Genomic DNA, 19,124 nt, shown 5'->3' on the forward strand with positions numbered 1-19,124 from the left:
TTTTTTTTTTTAACAAAAGCAGATGTAATTCTGTTCATAAAATCCCATTTCAGGGTTTGTGTTTTCATACCCTTTCAAACTGTTCCCCATCCATGACTCCTTAACCTTGTGTATTGCCTTGATGTATCACTAAAGGTTTCCATTACTCAACCCCCTCTATTCTCTTATACTATACTTTGTAATATAAGATCCAAGTTTCAGAACACCAGGCGAGATCTCCAGAACTGAACAAAAGACGTGGTTGACAGGTCTGGGTTAAAGTCACAAAATGTGTACACACATTTATTACATAAAGGGGGAGTGGGTGATGTGAAGAACATATATTATAATGAAAGCCAATTTTAAGGTGCATTCCAACCTAATCATCATCTTTCATCACTGAATAAGTGGGGCTTTTTACAGTAGTGGTATAAACTTCTGGCCGGCAAGTCTAAGTCAAAAGTCTGATTAACATTAGAAGTAAAAGGATAGAAGCACAGATTAAAGTTAAGCTGTAAAAGGCATTTACCACAAATAGAACTGCTTACACAAGCACATCAAACACAGCAGTTACTGTAAAGCTTTATATAGTTCAGTAAATAAAAGATCAAGAGGCAAGAAGCATAATAGAAATCATTTTTGTATTGTAACTAAGCAAGTCCTTTTCTCTATCACAATGAAGACATTTACTTAAGCTTCCTATTGGTTTTATCTATGTTTACCACTGCCTGACAACAACCCCATATTGTGCTATACAAATTATGCTATATAATTTCTGGCAGTACATTTACTAAAGGGTAACTAGCAGGTGTCTGTAAGGCAGCATTTACATAATATTGCCTGATGCTTTCCAACTTCCAAACTTCTTGGAGAGATGGGCACCTCTGCCTACTGTACTGTACACACTAACTACCATTAAGCACACACTATCACAAACAGTTGGATAGAACAGGATTTTGTATTAGATATATATATATATATAAAGTTGGTTCTTGCATTGTTTGGAGTACAATATATTGTACAGACTACACCCACAAAACAGAGAATTGCTTTTTAATGTTATGACAACCCTTCCAAGCAACCTTAACTAGGCCAGTGGTTTTAAGGCAGGAGGAATAATTGATGCAATACCCCCAGGTCTGCAAGCTCAATCTAACTGAAATTACAATGGTAATGGCATTTGCAAGCAATGCAAAGGCCTCATGAGGCTAAAAGCCCTAACCTGGGCAAAAGACTCTCTTGGCTTGCCAAGCAATATTGGGTTTTAAAAAAAAAATTAGCTAGGGGAAATAAAACTATGAAATGAAGTAGCTCATCAGTTACAGAATTCTCCATTATGTTTTAGAAGTAAAAGCTTCTTACATTTACTTGCACAGGCTGATGAAAACTTCAGCTAACACTTCAGTTTCCGGTTATGTGTTTAATATATATACTTAAGCAAATTGGAAAGTTCAGATCCTGAAGTTTGCTTTAGCTATGCACACTCTTCCAAATGCACAGCATACATCACTTTTCCACAAACACTAAAAAAGACAGGACAGGCTTTCCCATTTGCAAAGATACACCAACAAGAGAACATGGAAAATTTCCTTAACTGTATTGTCGAGGCTCCAGTAAAAAACAAATGAGATAGGGATACCAGATAAAGGATAAAAATAAGCAGCAAAACCCAAGGTAAGCAATTGGGGGTGAATCAGGGTTCATGTCAGATCATGGACAGGATCTGAGGAGTTACATTCAAGAAGCTAATGGTGAAAAGGGGTCTATACTGTCCCTTTAAAAGGACTTGTTACTGCATAGAAATCCAGAGTCTATCAATTTTCTAATCTGAACACAGAGTTTGAAATAAAGCACAGTGATATTTTCCAGTCCCAACAGAGAGAGTGTGGAAAATCTCTGCATGACAAACAGAAATAAAATTACACATTTAATCATTTTGCTGCTTCTTTCTGTAGCCATTATCTAATAAAAGTCTCCCTCCAGCAAGTTCCATTGATTGTTCCCTTTTACCATGCAGACACTATGAAAAAACTGTTTTAATTAAATGTATGGGGGTGTGTCATTGGTTTGTCTGAAGATGCATGGGCCTGTGTTTCTAACAGATCAATCCACATGCAATATGATCAATGCATTTAGCGATCTATGTATATGGATATGGGTAAACCCGATATCCAACCATCATGGGGGTTGATAGGTCAGATTTCCAGGAAGTGGGCTCATGTGTTATGTAAGGGGAAAATTAAATACACATTACATATAGCTATCTATGCACACAATAGCGAACTTGCATGAGGGCGATGTTGGCTTTTGAATCGAGGAATGTTTTAGTTTTAATTTCAACTTTGTAACATCTATTAGCCACCATTCACTCTGTCTGCTGTAAATTGTTGTCAAGACTAAGCTTAATAGGACTCTCAGGGGAAGCCAAATTCTTTTCCTAAGAGAAAGGTTAGACACACTGTATACAGTGGTGTGAAAAACTATTTGCCCCCTTCCTGATTTCTTATTCTTTTGCATGTTTGTCACACTTAAATGTTTCTGCTCATTAAAAACCATTAACTATTAGTCAAACATAACAAAATTGAACACAAAATGCAGTTTTTAAATGAAGGTTTACGTTATTAAGGGAGAAAAAAAACTCCAAATCTACATGGCCCTGTGTGAAAAAGTGATTGCCCCCCCTTGTTAAAAAATAACTTAACTGTGGTTTATCACACCTGAGTTCAATTTCTGTAGTCACCCCCAGGCCTGATTACTGCCACACCTGTTTCAATCAAGAAATCACTTAAATAGGAGCTACCTGACACAGAGAAGTAGACCAAAAGCACCTCAAAAGCTAGACATCATGCCAAGATCCAAAGAAATTCAGGAACAAATGAGAACAAAAGTAATTGAGATCTATCAGTCTGGTAAAGGTTATAAAGCCATTTCTAAAGCTTTGAGACAGCGAACCACAGTGAGAGCCATTATCCACAAATGGCAAAAACATGGAACAGTGGTGAACCTTCCCAGGAGTGGCCGGCCGACCAAAATTACCCCAAAAGCGCAGAGACAACTCATTCGAGAGGCCACAAAAGACCCCAGGACAACATCTAAAGAACTGCAGGCCTCACTTGCCTCAATTAAGGTCAATGTTCACGACGCCACCATAAGAAAGAGACAGGGCAAAAACGGCCTGCATGGCAGATTTCCAAGGCACAAACCACTTTTAAGCAAAAAGAACATTAAGGCTCGTCTCAATTTTGCTAAAAAACATCTCAATGATTGCCAAGACTTTTGGGAAAATACCTTGTGGACCGACGAGACAAAAGTTGAACTTTTTGGAAGGTGCATGTCCCGTTACATCTGGCGTAAAAGTAACACAGCATTTCAGAAAAAGAACATCATACCAACAGTAAAATATGGTGGTGGTAGTGTGATGGTCTGGGGTTGTTTTGCTGCTTCAGGACCTGGAAGGCTTGCTGTGATAGATGGAACCATGAATTCTACTGTCTACCAAAAAATCCTGAAGGAGAATGTCCGGCCATCTGTTCGTCAACTCAAGCTGAAGCGATCTTGGGTGCTGCAGCAGGACAATGACCCAAAACACACCAGCAAATCCACCTCTGAATGGCTGAAGAAAAACAAAATGAAGACTTTGGAGTGGCCTAGTCAAAGTCCTGACCTGAATCCTATTGAGATGTTGTGGCATGACCTTAAAAAGGCGGTTCATGCTAGAAAACCCTCAAATAAAGCTGAATTACAACAATTCTGCAAAGATGAGTGGGCCAAAAATCCAATGGGCTCCTGCAACTTCCCCTCAAAAATGTTGAAATAATAAAAAATGTACAGATTAAAAAAAAAGTACATTATAGCAGCAGACTTCTGTGAAATCAAACACAACACAGATATAACATATCAGATCAAATTTCCAGCTAAGAATATACCAGTGTTGTTGAACAACTCAAAGTACCATTGGATATCATTGAGAGAGTTAGTGAAGCAAGTTATTGGTTTTAATTGCATTACATCTGCTTAAAATACATGTAAGCACTGGTGTTAAAAAGGTTTAAAACCCTCTCCAATTAACTAACTTGTACAGAAAAACAAACAAAATGCACCTAGAGCAGGTAATGAAAAAAGATGATTGTCATGTACCAAGCATCTTAGTGATACACCTAGCAAAAATCAGTCATCTATCCCTATTTTGAGCTATTAAAATAATATATGAGCCATTTATGGCCTTATTAGCAATAGAGCAGGGCTAATGTATGACCTTATTTTCTTTCAGCCTATGCAGTGCTTTGTAAATGCACACATGCATAATGGTAATGCATATTGGTGCCTGAAATAGCAGAACAGCTGTCCTGAGAAATATAAACTTGATATTTTTAAGCCTAAAAAAAATAAAGACAGCAAAACATTTGAGTAAATGTTGACACACAATTCCAGTTACAGAAAGATATCCATGTAAATGGCCTTTTCTTCTGCACACGAATAAATGAAAAGCAATGGACAGCTTAAGTACTAGTACAGGGGGTGGGGTTGTGGGGGACACTTGAAACGCGTAATTAGATTTCCTTGCCACATGCAAGATATTCGAGCCTGCAAACCAGAGCAAATCAGTTTTGTCTTGACATTTTCAGAATCAGCTACAGACTGACACCAATAAAGGACCATTAACATCAAAGTTTAAAAAAAAAAAAAAAAAAAATTAACATTTTATATTTACATTTGATATTGGTTAATCAAATACCTACAAATAAACACATTTTTGGCAATAAATATCCTATTTTATGAGTCTTTTTATTTATAGTCCTGTAAAGACCTGTGAATTGCATTTGAACCACTTTTTTCTTTATGTGTAAGGCTAATAAATAATGTTTCTGCCCTAACTGAAGTGAACTCTGTATAAACAAGCTCCTGCTTACCCCTAAGCAAAGGGCACAAATAGTGAGATTACCAACACTTTGCAACCCAAAACCATGTGAAAGGAAAAAATTAAAATGCAGGCTCCCACCTCACCTCAATTTTCACTAATGCATGTTTCATGTAATAAAAGAAAGTTATTTATTGATGATATACAGTTTTTTGTGCATATTCTTTTTATGTAAGATAGTAAGCAATTAACCTTTTCTTTAAAGAAACACTGTCCAGTAAAAACCATGACTTTACATTCACCAGGCAACTGTGTCAAAACAGTATAAATTCTGTGGAAGAAGTTTGGCGGGTAAGCCAGCCGCAGCAGCTAGGAAATGATCTTACATCATTGGCTTTCTATAACACCACAGCCAATTGCACTGTTGAAGAAAAAAAACTTCTGTTTTTCATATGGACTGACTGGAATTAATTACAAATAAAGAACAATGTGTATTAAATACCTCACAATATATACTTTCAGAAACACTATCTGGTACGTCACATAACTATTAATAAACAATCCCCTGGTCCAAGAAACATATTCATACATACAGCCCCCAGGAGTCACAAAACCAATCAATTTTTGCATTTAATCCAAGTTGATTCACCTTGAAATCAAAAATATTAGGTAATTCATCTAAGGAAACTGTAATAGGATTAATCGTAATTCAGAGTATTTATACAATTTCAAACATACTCAAAGTGTAAATATTGTCACCCATAAGAACATGTTTAATTTTTGTTATAATTTGTTAAGACTGTTAAACAACTAATGTAAAATCTTTTATGTATACCTATTTGTTACTGTAAAAATAAATAAAAACATCCTCTAAAAAAAATAAAAAATAATAATTCTGGGAAAATTTAAAATCCAGAAATGAAAGCACACAAATTGGCTGTGCATAACCACAAAAAAGTTAGTAAATAATTCTGGGAAAATGAATTTAAGTGGTTGCTTTAACAAACAACACATTCATATGAATTCACGAAGATATGCAGATAAACTGCATGGGAAGCTGGAGGAGGATGCATCCCATTCCCTTCAAAGTCAACCAATAATTTCTTAAAAATGTGTGCCTTTTGCCACACGGAGCCCATGCCTATCTGACCTATTTTTGTATGCCGAATGTTATTTGACATGACCTGCTCTTGGTATATACCTTGTCTTTATTCATGCCATATGTATAGATGGACCTATCTTTGCACCTGTTTAAAAACGCAAAGAGATTTCTTCTTTGCCTATGCTACATTAGGATTATTTTAACAGCGAGGTGCTGCCTATTCCTATGTGCAAGTTCGCCTAAACCAACACTTCAAATTTCAAATTCATCCTAAACTTGTAGGGGCAATGCAACTAATACCAGAAACCTTACCTCTGAGTAATCTGAGAAAATACCACTGTAAAATCCATTTGACACAGGCACCACATTATTAGTCATACTGAGATCAAGGCATTTTCCTCTCTTTGCCACTGTACCCGGGTGAATGAAAGCAAAACTAAAGTTTGTTTCTCTTTATGAACGAAAAAGCCTTTTGATGTTAATTGCAGCATATTTCAGTTAAACACATTAAAAATTGCTCAAAATTATATTTTTCAAAATAAAATCGAAATAATTATCTATAATTGTAATTTGACAATATGCTAGATGGATTTGCCATGTTATAGGTTCAAGTCAATGAATTAAAAACTATGTTATTTAGGCCAAAAAAAATGACAGTTCTCTAGACTAGGTAAATTCATTATCAGCAATATGAGATTATTGTGCTTTGACGTCTAAACCTTCTTTTTGTCTTAGAGACTTTAAAAATGCTAGGGAATACAGGTATGGGATCTGGAAACCGGTTATACGCTAAATAAAAAATGCGCAAACTTGTGTAGTATATAAAAAAAAAAGCAGGCTTCTGGTTATGGCACACAGGGCATTATTAAAAATTATGGATTATATACTAAAGGCATCAATTCTCTGTATGTGATAGAACTCTCCCTGGGATATAACACAAATATAAAGCTTATGATATGTTTCACATCGCCACATGTAAAAAAAAAAAAAAAAAAAAATGGCTTAATAGGGGAGAAAATGCCTTCCTCCTGTTGGTGACCAAACACCTAAGTAATCAAAGACAATTTCATAGGGGCACATTTACTAATCCACGAATGTCCGAAAAGCGTCCGAATGTGTTTTTTTCGTAATGATCGGTATTTTGCGTTTTTTTTTCATAAATTGTTACAACTTTTTCGTAGCGTTACGACTTGCGCGAATTTTTTGCGACTTTTTCGTAGCTGTCGCGCCGAGTACAAAAGTTTCATTCAAGCTTCAGTATCGTGACTTTCCTTGGGCCAGGTTGGAGCTGCAGAGTGCCATTGAGTCCTATGGGAGGCTTCCAAAATCATGCAAAGTCTGAAAGTTTTGCCCGCCGTTTACAAGCGCTCAATACGAAAAGGTCGCGACAATATACGAGCAAATCATAACGCCTACGAAAAAGTCGCAACTTTTTGCGCAAGTCGTAACGCTACGAAAAATTTACTAAAAAGTCGTAACGGGGACAAAAAAATCTAAAGTAATACGAAAAAGTCGCAAAATGTTCGTTTCCCATTCGGATTTGTGGATTAGTAAATGTGCCCCATAGTGTGCTTGTAATTTCTGTTAATACTATGTTCTGCTGAAACATCTGCAATTTTCTAACCTGATTATGCACAGTAATTAATCAGTGCCTATATGGACTCTAAAAATAAACACCATTCTGCTAGCAGAGTAGAATAAGTTATTAGAAAGATCAAGTCATTAAGTTAAAAGCTGTTGATTTGGCTTGCGATTGTGCGATGCTGACGGGTGCTCTTTGTGAAATAGGTTTAAATCCTTTAAATACGTTGATTTAAAGACAATAATACTGATTTGCCTCTGCAAGAAGCAGCCATTTAGTGCAGGGATGAAAAATAGGGAAAACAATTTACATTCAGAAACTGCCAATGTTTATAAAAAGTATTTACTTTCAGTGTATGTTTCTATAGATATTCAGTAAAGAATAGTTTCCCAAAGAACCTTAGTTATTTCTGTTGAGGTCTAAAGTGTCTCGTCATTTAACCTCAAGAAATGAGTATGGCAAGAAAATACATTTTTTGTGTGCTATACAATAACTCTCAATATGACTGGGTCACTGCTGCTAACATGGGGTTACCCACCCAGGTATACATACAATAAATAAGCCTACAATAGGGGAATGCTTATGCTACACGCTTTGAAGTTCTACATCTATACAGACGATGAGCAAACCTGCAGGTATTTGTCTTTCCTTTAGCTGATCCTTTCAGTCTTAACCACAGCAGTGATGATGCCATATCCTGGATGCTACACCATTAGTTATTGTAACTGGATTATCACACAAGGAATTTGTTTTTTTTAATGTCTTATCAAATTAAAATTTATTTCTAGCGAGCTACAAATAGTAGATACTAATGTCCCAGCGTCACAAAATGGCACAGTGATTTGGGGCTATTTCTTTCAGAGCATTTTTTCCTTGTAAGAAAGCGGCATCAATGCCCAATGTCGTACCCATCACTTCATGGAAATGCCTTTACTGTCTGTAAGACGAGTAGAATCAATAACAGGCCAAAACAGTTATAAGGTGGTTTCTTTTAAAAACTGGATTATGAACAGTATTTTTCCCCAAAACACTGTGCAATATTACTCTGCTACAGTTCCAGCAATATCCAGGACAGCAAAACTGCAAATTTACCTTAGCCTTCATGTTGCAACACCCTCCCCGCTGCTTTATGGGCAACCAAACGTCAGGAACCACCACAGAGCAGCACTTTCAGTTGGTAACAACAGGAAATGTAAAGTGATTCTAGTCTTCTTGTCACCATTTACCATTGACATAAAAACTTTAGAAATGTTGTGATCAGTTTAAAGGGGTTGTTCACCTATGGTTATCTTTAAATTAACTTTTAGTATGATGTTGAGAGCAATAATGAGAATTTGCAATTGGCCTTCATTTTTTTCTTCGTTTTTTTTTTTTATGCGGGTTTTAAATTAACTGCTAACAAAAAGTAAAAAGTTTTAACGTTTAAAAAGTTTAACGTTTTACTTTTAACTTTTTGTTACAGATCTCCAGTTTGGAATTTCAGTAGCTATCTGGTTGCTAGGACAGAAACAGCAAAGGGCATAAATAGAGAGATAAATTATGAATAATGACAATAACAATAATTGCAGTCTCACAGAGCTTATTAGCAAGCTGGAAAGGGTCATAAGAAAAAGGCAAAGAATTGGCCATTCTATAACATACTAAAAGTTAATTTGAAGGTGAACTAGCCCTTTAAAAAATAAAAGCAAATGCTGTAAATTCCTTACTAGCAAACGTCACTCAGGGTTGCACATAACCAACAAACTTTCCTTGTGTTTGATCATGACCCTCTAGGCCTGTTTTCCGGTAAAAAGTGCTTGTAATATGTTAGATGATAAAAAGTTGTTTTATGAAGCAGTTTAAATAAGTAAATGCATGACAGGTCGAATTACCCATGCTGAATTGCTTTTTATTGGTAAGCTTGCTTAACAGGAAATAGCAACTTTAAAACAAAAGTGGATGAAAATGCAATATTCTAAGAAATTCAACAGCGGAATTATTTTTAGCCTTTTTCCTTGCAAGGCTATATTCTAGGCAATGTCATACATATAACTGTGTTCTTTCTTGCAGAGCATGTACTGGTGAGCATTTCCCAGTCTTTTCATGCAAGTGTTAAGCAAACATCAGCTAAAAGGCCCCTTTCGTAGACTGTAAGTGCAGCCAACATTATCATGGATGCATATGTATGTGTCAGACACAAATAGACATCCTGTTGAGTGTTTGTGCATCGGACACATGTCCCTCTACTCACTATGTAGATAGCTGAGCTTAAGTTTTAGTACAGTGTATAAGAGTCTTCTTGCTGCTGGGCATCAAAATACTCTGCAGGACTGAAAGAAATGCTCATTCGTATCACAAGAACGTTTAGTGACTGGCCGAAGTAGATTAAAACACTATATTCAGCTGATATGAAATCATATGACTGTCAGATGTCTGCTTTTCATGGCAGATTTTTTTTACATCACTGTAAAGGATATCAGGTTAAAAAGAAAGGTTTTCAAATTAGCTCATATGAAATTTTCCTTATTTGAAAAGTATATGTAAAATAAATTAATTTTTTAAGTATCTAATCTTATATTTGGATCATCTTAGCAATGAGCAAAAGGGTGTATATTTTTGGTTTCTGATTCCCAGTAATCTTGTATTACTGTGATATTGCTGCTCCTGGTAACTACACTGATATAAACCAGCCCAGTGGAAGTAAATGTACCACAATAAAACATAGACCCTGGAAAGAGGAAATGTATTTGTATCTGACCCATCTACAGTTGGTTTTTATCATCATCCTTTATTTACCTGCTGCCAGCATTCTCCACAGTACTTTTTATTAATCATTTACATCTGTACCCTATCACATTTACAAACACATCATCAGTTTTATTAGAAATTAATTACAGTGGCAGTTAACCTTTAAATTATGATTTGCACTTTGTCTTATTTTGCTTATCTGCCCATGCAGCACCCCCAACAGGCCTACCCAACCATTATCTGTCCTAAAATCGTCCAGATCTTGATCAAACATGTTCGATTTTTCCATCAAATCAAGGACCACCCACCTTAGTTGGGCATATTGGGAGAATGTCCACTAGTTTGGCAACCTCACCAAAAGAGCAGATTTTAATGTGTATGGTCACCTTTTGTGGTGTGAATGAAAGACCTAAAGATGAATAGGAGATACTCTGAATAGGGAAATAAAGTAATAACAGTGCCCTGCATCAATAGAAGCAGCACACTTTGGTCTAAAGAATTGGGCACAGCTACACACCAGACACTGGAATGGACGAGACGAACACCAGAAATGGAGCCACACACACTGCAAAATTATTCAGCACAAGTGCTCTTCAATTTGTGACGAAGTGCACTTACAGAATGCGTCCGATTGCGTTTTTTTCGTAATGATCGGTATTTTGCGATTTTTTCGGAAAATTATCGCGACTTTTTCGTTACCAATACGATTTTGCGGAAAAACGCGAGTTTTTCGTAGCCATTCCGAAAGTTGCGATTTTTTCGTAGCATTAAAACTTGCACAAAAAGTTGCGATTTTTTCGTAGTGTTAAAACTTGCGCAAAACGTCGCGCCTTTTAAGTTTTAACGCTACGAAAAAAGCGCAACTTTTTGCGCAAGTTTTAACGCTACGAAAAAATCGCAACTTTCGGAATGGCTACGAAAAACTCGTGTTTTTTCGCGCAAATCGTATTGGTAACGAAAAAGTCGCGATAATTTCCGAAAAGTAGTAAAGGCGCCGAAAAAATCGCAAAAAATATGAAAAAGTCGCAAAATGTTCGTTTTCCAATCGGAATTTTTCCAATTCGGTCGGAATTCGTGTCTTAGTAAATCAGCCCCTTATAGGTGAACCACACTTTTATGCTCCCTATACATTTTTGAAGTGTGAGGATACCTGTAGGAAACCCATACATGCATGAAGAGCCCAGAGAAACTCCTTGCAGATCCAATACCTGGGAGGAAAAGCTATTCTTGGCTGAGTAGGGCAGTGGCACACGGGAAGATTAGTTGTCCCGCGACAAATCTCCCTTGTCGCAGGCGACTAATCTCCCCGCAATGCCATCCTACGGGCTAGAATGTAAATCGCTGGTAGGATGGCATATGCGTCGCTGCGATGTCCCGAAGTTTCCTCTAAAGGCAACTTCAGGCGACTTTGGGACATTGCAGCGATGCGCATGCCATCCCACCGGAGATTTACATTCTACAGACTAATCTCCCCATCTGCCACTGCCCTTAAAGGAACAGTAACACCAAAAAATGAAAGCTTTAAAGTAATAAAAATATAATGCACTGTTGCCCTGCACTGGTAAAACTGGTGTGTTTGCTACAGTAACCCTACTATAATTTATATAATAAGCTGCTGTGTAGCCACGGGGGCAGCCATTCAAGCTGGAAAAAAGGAGAAAAGGCACAGGTTACATAGCAGATAACAGATAAGCTCTGTAGAGCTTACAATAGTGTTTTATCTGTTATCTACTATGTGCCTGTGCCTTTTCTCATTCAAATGGCTGCCTCCATGGCTACATAGCAGCTTATTTATATAAATTATAGTAGACTTTTTAAAGTAAACACACAACTTTTACCAGTGCAGGTCAGCACCACATTATATTTTAGTTACTTTTATACACTTTCATTTTTTGGTGTTACTGTTCCTTTAAAGAACAAGGCAGATCAAACAATTCTGAAATGTTTACAATGGCCGGTCACCAAAAGGCAAAGTTCAGAAAAACAGGTACAGCTTTAGGTTTGCACAGGATCATTCTGGATAAATACATTAAATGTAAGCAAAGCATTCACTTTCTCTGCAGTGATCCATATTTTATATGGCAAGTAACTCAGCCATGTTTTATTTCATGTGCTACAGCACTTCAAGTTGACAAGTCAGTAAATAAAGAACCCACAGGGAATAAACCAGGCAAAACAAGTTTTACAATGTAAGCTACATAAGCATCATCATTATTATTATTATAATTATAAACACGTATTTTTAAAGCACCAACATATTCCACAATGTTGCAAAATAGAAGGTGTATCTCTTAAACATACAAAATAACCATCAATATCAGAAGTAATGAGAAGTAATGAGGGCCTGGCTCATTAGCGCTTACAATCTAAGAGAAGTACAATTTTAAATTTTTGGCCTATTTTTTTTTTTTCTAAACTGCTATACACAATGCCTAAAGTTGGGCATACATGGACAAATTTAAGCTGGCGATTTGAGTAATTTTAGACTGATTCGGCATCTTATCTGCCTGTATATGATGACTCCAATACTCATTGTAGTTAGCCCGATATTACCCACCTTAGTTGGGCATACCGGGAGAAGATCTGCACATTTGGTGACCTTGCCAAACAAGCAAATGTTAAGGTGCCCATTCACCTTAAGATCTGCTCGCTTGGCTATGTCGCCAAGCGAGCGGATCTTCTCCTGATATCCCCCACCTAAAGGGGGGCCAAATGAACGAATTATTACGGCGTGTATAGGCAAAGTCGCTCCGGGGAATGCATCAATGAGCCGATGCGGTCCCCGATCCAACTAGATTTTTTAACCTGCCCGATAGAGATCTGCCCGATTTCAGGCCAGATATCGGTCGGGCAGGCCCGTCGGTAGTGCCCATACACGGGCCGATATCGGAAGCTAGAATTGGCCTGTGTATAGGGACCTTTAGTATGTATGGCCACCTTAATTCCAGGGGGACTCTAAAAGGGATTGGCAAGAAAGAAAATCTTGAGAATTCCAGTGACTTAATAAATAACTTTTGAGACAACTGCTAGCAGGATAGTTTGTGTATACTTTTCTTTTGCTAACAAGTGATAGCCTCAAGATTACAGTCCAAACCTTTCAGTGAACTACCATAATAACTTATGCATTCGTCTTAAAAGGGGTTTGTATCTGCACATGAAAACAGCATACAAAATAAATTACAGAAAAGGGCATTTTATTTTCTGTACTTTCTCCACTTAAATTGCAAGTTGTACAAGGCAGGGACCTCCTTACTCATTTATTTCAATTATTGATCTCCATCTGTTTTAAACAACAGTTCTGCATATGTAACTATGTAATATTCTGTAACTAACTATATAAAAATATACAAAAATATATGCCTGTAGCAATCGCTATGTTGCTTGCACCAGGAGGGAGCCCTAGGTGTGGGCAGCTATGTTTCACGACTCAGTCTTACATCAAATGCACACTTATAAAGAGCGAACTGGGGCACTTTGTCATTCTGCGCATGGACATGGAGCTCCTGGTATGGGTGGCTTAGCACTCGTGAGGGGCATTTTTTGGGGGAAAAAAACAACTATTTCCCCCTAGGAATGCAGACTCTGTTAGCCATCACCTCCAGTGGGGGAAACAGTATTTAATGATAGGTGCCCTTTAGTTCTAACTTTGGAGCTACGCAGGGTAGTGCTTTGGGGACCCTAAACTTTAAAAAAAAATCACAGTGAGCTGTGCCCCCAAAAAGTATACTGGATTACTTTCTGCTGCAATTTAAAACATGACATGAAAGGATGCTTGCCCCTAAAAAGATATTTAGCAGTTTACCTTCTTGTGCCAGCAGTTTGCAAGAGAACCACCAATGCAGGAGCCACTGCTTTTAAAACTACCCCTTACAATTTATACCACGATCAGGCAAGGACCATTGTTGACCCTGTGTGCGATCCTGTGTGGTGGCTTTTTATACATTCCACCACACATAAATGCATAAGTTAACAACCCCCATTCTATCCTACAGTGACAGCACACACTGAACTGCTGAATGCACATGTAACAATGCATGTTGCTTCTCACCTGTATGAAGTGGTTTAGTGAGGTTCTGGGGGTACAGAATGGGGTTCATTAACTCATGCATTCCTGAGCCTAAACTTTCACACAGAGCTCCATGCTGCAGGAAGTGAACGGGAAAACCAATACACAGACACGGAAAACAAGGACAGCTGGGAAGAACCGCCTTTGCTTGATGTGCACACTGGCACTCCCATGATTGATTTTTATATATTTTGTTCAAAAACAATTGCTTGGTAAAGCATTCTACAACAGAAAATTATTTGTTTGGTGCTGGAGACACTGCAACATTGCATTCTATAGGAACATAATTTATTATAGCCAAACACAATATATTACAAAATATGTATAGAAAGACAGAATAGACCCAAAACTACACCTTAATATGGTATGTTTTCTCTTTAACAAAACGCTATAAAAGCCACAATAATGCAAATATCCCTTATACAGTATCTATTAGTGAGAAATCTAAAAACTGGACTTGCTGAGTAATCTTCAATGCCCCCCCCCCCCACTCCCCACTCCCCACTCCCCACTCCCCTCATCTGAGCAGCAGCGAGTCTATTTGCTTCAGACTGATTAATAAGAGATTGTGTATATCTCTCCTCATAGATAAGCTGAACTTTTAGCCATTTCACACAAATCCCCAATGGCTGCTGCATATAAAGGGCAAGAGAGCAGTAAATAGTGATGCACTGGCTGTGGGGGAGGAGACAGCAGCCTGGGACACAATACAAAGCTTTAGGGGAGGGTGGGGGACAGAAATACTGCATGAGAATAAAAGGCCAAATGGGCAGGTGGGGGCAGTTAGTAATGGAACAGCACTGGTTCATTTAAACGAGGGGGAGTGGGCGCTGAAAGTAACCAGGCAAGTGCACAATTATACACTAGCAACATACTAGTGCAAACACACACCTACCAACATGTCAGCGCCACATATATCACATGTAACAGTGCTAAGGAAAAAAATACCACGATACCACAATTAAAACAGTCCCGACAGCGTGTGTGTGGTTATGCTGAAAGTTGTAGTTTCACAACAAACCACGGTACAGGTTCAACATCCCCCGCTGAACTGCTTTCCTGCAGCGCGTCCCAGGTCCCTGCAGAGCAACCGGCTAAAGAAGGCTTTGCTGCTTACCTGTCCGGCAGTCTCCCAGCCCGGGCTCCCTGAGGCGTGTGTCCTGCTCCACTGCAGCTCCACCGGTGCTCTACTCACTAGCAGGTTTCCTACTGCTCAGAGCCGCACTGGCTGCTAGTGAGAGGGGGGGGGGGACTGCAAAACTGGGGGAGGGGATGTAACTGGAGCTGGAGAGAAGGAGGAGGAAAATAGGAAAAACTGGATCGCCTGTTAGAAAGTGCTAAATCGCCTACCTGCCCTGGCTGGGATTGCTGCTTCGCTGTCCAACTCCATTCGTGCTTGGTGTGTTTTATACATGGTATTAGCGGCGTGAGGTTTGCATTTTTATGAGAATTGTTTAGAAAGAAAAGGGTCGCGGGAATTGGGTTTTAGTTTAAATTATGTCTATTTTCTTTAGGGGCAAAGAAATGTTCTAGAACTGTCTGTGGGTGCTCGGAGAAAATTTTCGAGGTTGGGGGGCATCAGCCAAAAGCAAGCTGTGTGGAGCTGGGACTAAGCTGTATACAGGTGGGTGGGTTGTAACAATAATATTTAAAATTTGTAGAAAGGCTCAGTTCCTAAGTCCCAGTCCTGTTACTCATGGGGGCTTAGGTTCAATACCCATCAGGTACTTAGCAATTCTTCTAGTTTTCTGTGTAGCTGGTTACACTTCCCAGTCAACTCCCCCTATTTCCAGGAGTTACCTACCTGTTTTTGGACCCCATCCCCTGGACTCTAAGCATTCCCCCATTTGTTTCGATTTCCCTGGCTGAGTTACTTGTGCGCATGTGCCATTACGTGATGCCAAAACAAAAAAATGCAGATTTCATTCACCCTTTTTGATAGAGGAAAAAAATTTACAGTATAAAATAGTGCAGTGCTGTTGAACTTCTGTGATGCAGAGGGCCGGAATTTCTCTGGTATACATAGTGGAGGGCCACTAATGCTAGTTTTGACCACTGCCCTTTTTAAACCACACCCATGTTATCACAATGGTGGTAGCGCAGCAAAAACCCAAATGCGTGGTCCTCACTGTGGGGATATCAACCATCATTCATATGTGAAAGAATTATATTATGTCATAGTAAGACACACCCTTAAATCCATATGCCTCCTCCCCTGTGGATAGCACAGCCACTTCAGCAAATAATTACACACCTTAGGGACTAATTAATGGCTATTTCCAACTGCTAACAAACTCCCAAAACAAACCCCTGCCAGGTTCACCTCCCAAAGGCAACATAGGGCAGGCAGAGTATGGCACACACAGGCAGCATAGGGCAGACAGAGCATGGAACACACAAGCAGCTAAGTGCAAGCAGGGTATGGCACACACAGGCAGCATAGGACAAGCAGAGTATGGCACACAGGCAGCATAGGGCAGGCAGAGTATGGCACACACAGGCAGCATAGGGCAAGCAGAGTAAGGCACACACAAAAAGTACTCTGCTTGATTTCTCTCTAGGATTAAGGACCACATTGTCTTATTGATGTGGTCCTCCCTTCAACTTTTCATATTGCCTTCATTGTAACGTGATTGTTTGGCCCTTGGGCCAAATGCTTGCATTAGCACAATATTGCCTGCACAAGGTGGGCATTGTGGGGGGAAAGATTAAATTATTTGGCAACATCACCAAACGAGCAAATCTTACCATGTATGGCCACTTTGAGGGAGCATCGGTGGATGTGGGATGCTAAAAAACAGGTATTTTGCGGGATGTGGGTAGGAGTCTACAGGTTGGAGGTTGGGTTTGTCAGTCCCAATGTATGCTACGGCTTTTTCACCTCCCTGCCTTCTGATCATCCACTTGGTGATATCTATTCTGTTCAGTGGGTAGTGGATCAGGTTCAGAAACTGGACCCAAGCAGCACTCTAGGCCAACAGGACCAGCAAGTATGTACTAAGAAGAAAGTGATGCTCTGGAATAAAATACACACAAGAGTTTGCGTTCCAGAGCCAATATCTGCCATCTCTTTATTGGAGACAATCCCATTGGGTTTATTTAATGTTTAAGTAATCTTAAATTGTAGTCTTAAGGTATGAAGATCCAAATTATGAAAAGAACCCTTCTCCGGAAAACCCCAGGTCCTGAACAGTCTGGATAATCGGTCTTACCTGTACTACATGGAGGATATTTGGAAATTTGAGTTAACACATACTAATCCTTATAAAGCACTTAAAACACTGGACCACCTGGTGCCCCTGGTTGCAATTGCTCACATTGACCTAAATACTTTTATTCCTACCTGGTTTAGCAGTGAATGTTTCTTCCAGCCAAAGGCACAGTTTTCCTCCTTCAGAAAACTTCATGTGACTTTGGAAAAAAAGTAATACGTATGCTTTTCCACAGGCAATTTGCTTTATTGCCAGTGGTAGCCGAGATAACTGTGGGCGACTAATCTCCCTGTGGCCCATTGCCTTTACACACTCTTACTTGGTACTTACTATGTGTATGGGACCAGTTATCCAGAATGCTCGGGACCTGGGGTTTTCCAGATAAGGGATATTTCCCTAATTTGGATCTCTATAACTTAAGTCTGCTAAAAATAATTTAAATATTGAATAAACCCAATAGGCGTGTTTTGCCTCCAATAAAGATTAATTATATCTTAGTTGGGATCAAGTACAAGGTATTGTTTCATTATAACAGAGAAAAAGGAAATCATTTTTAAAAATTAGAAATATTTGCTTATAATGGAGTCTATGGGAGATGGGCTTTCCGTAATTCGGAACTTTCTGGATAACGGGTTTCCAGATAAGGTATCCCATACCTGTACTTGATTCCCCCCAGCTGGCAGTGTTTGTTGCTGCTCCTATTGTTACCCCTCCCCCCAAAAAATCGGTTCCAAACCTATCTTGGCATCTATCCACAAGCAGACTAGACAATACACTGTATTGTTATCTTGGTTTGAAAAATGATTGCTTTCGACACTTTTTAGATTGTTAAAAGCTCTGATAGAACCAAAATTAAAGGAATACTTTTACAGGAAAACATGATATGATATGCACCAGTTAATACAGCTTCTTCAGCAGAATTCTGCATTGAAAACAGTTTTTCAAAAACACAAGCAGATTTTTTTTTTTTATTTAGTTTTGAAATATCACATGGGGCTAGCCATATTGTTCATTTCCCAGTGCCACAACTATGTGACTTGTGCTCTGATAAACAGTCACAATTTACTGCTAAGCTGCAAGATGGAGTGATATCAACCCCCCCCCCCCCCCCCCCCCCCCCCAGTAGCCAATCAACAGAACAATGGGAAGGGAGCAAGAACATATCGGAATAGCACTCAATAGGAAGAAATCCAAGTCCGGATTGCGAGTCCTCCAGTTACACAGGAGTAGGAGAAACAATAGGTTATCAGAGAGCAGTTTTAAAGTGTAGTGCTGGCTTCTGAAAGCTCAGAATCAGGCACAATGCACTGAGATGCGCCTACACACCAATATTACAACTAAAAATAAGAAATACATTTGTTGGTTGAATTATTTGCTATGTTAACAGTGTAATTTAGAAATAAAAAGTACACCATAAAAATAGACAGAATCCCTTTAAGAATAACTTTCAAGACTTTAACAGCTTGATCACTTTTTGGATATAGAGTTCTGTATCTGTTTATTTGATGTACTGCCTACCATGTGGTTGGAACTGTTGTTCTGTTAATAAAAATGAAAAAAAAAATTACAAATCCATCCTAATGTAATTTACATTAATA

General features: G+C 38.6%; 1 protein-coding gene across 1 annotated transcript in view; it reads right to left on the minus strand.

The window, feature by feature from the left end:
• Positions 1-15,578, minus strand: part of sema4d (semaphorin 4D) — a 79,614-nt gene extending 64,036 nt beyond the window's left edge. Inside the window, exon 1 of the mRNA XM_012958827.3 lies at positions 15,432-15,578. The gene's annotated coding sequence lies outside the window, so the exon portion shown is untranslated. The remainder of the gene's footprint in view (positions 1-15,431) is intronic.
• Between the last annotated feature and the right edge of the window lie 3,546 nt (positions 15,579-19,124).

This window comes from Xenopus tropicalis, chromosome 1, assembly GCF_000004195.4.
Source record: "Xenopus tropicalis strain Nigerian chromosome 1, UCB_Xtro_10.0, whole genome shotgun sequence".
Lineage (NCBI taxonomy): Eukaryota > Metazoa > Chordata > Amphibia > Anura > Pipidae > Xenopus > Xenopus tropicalis.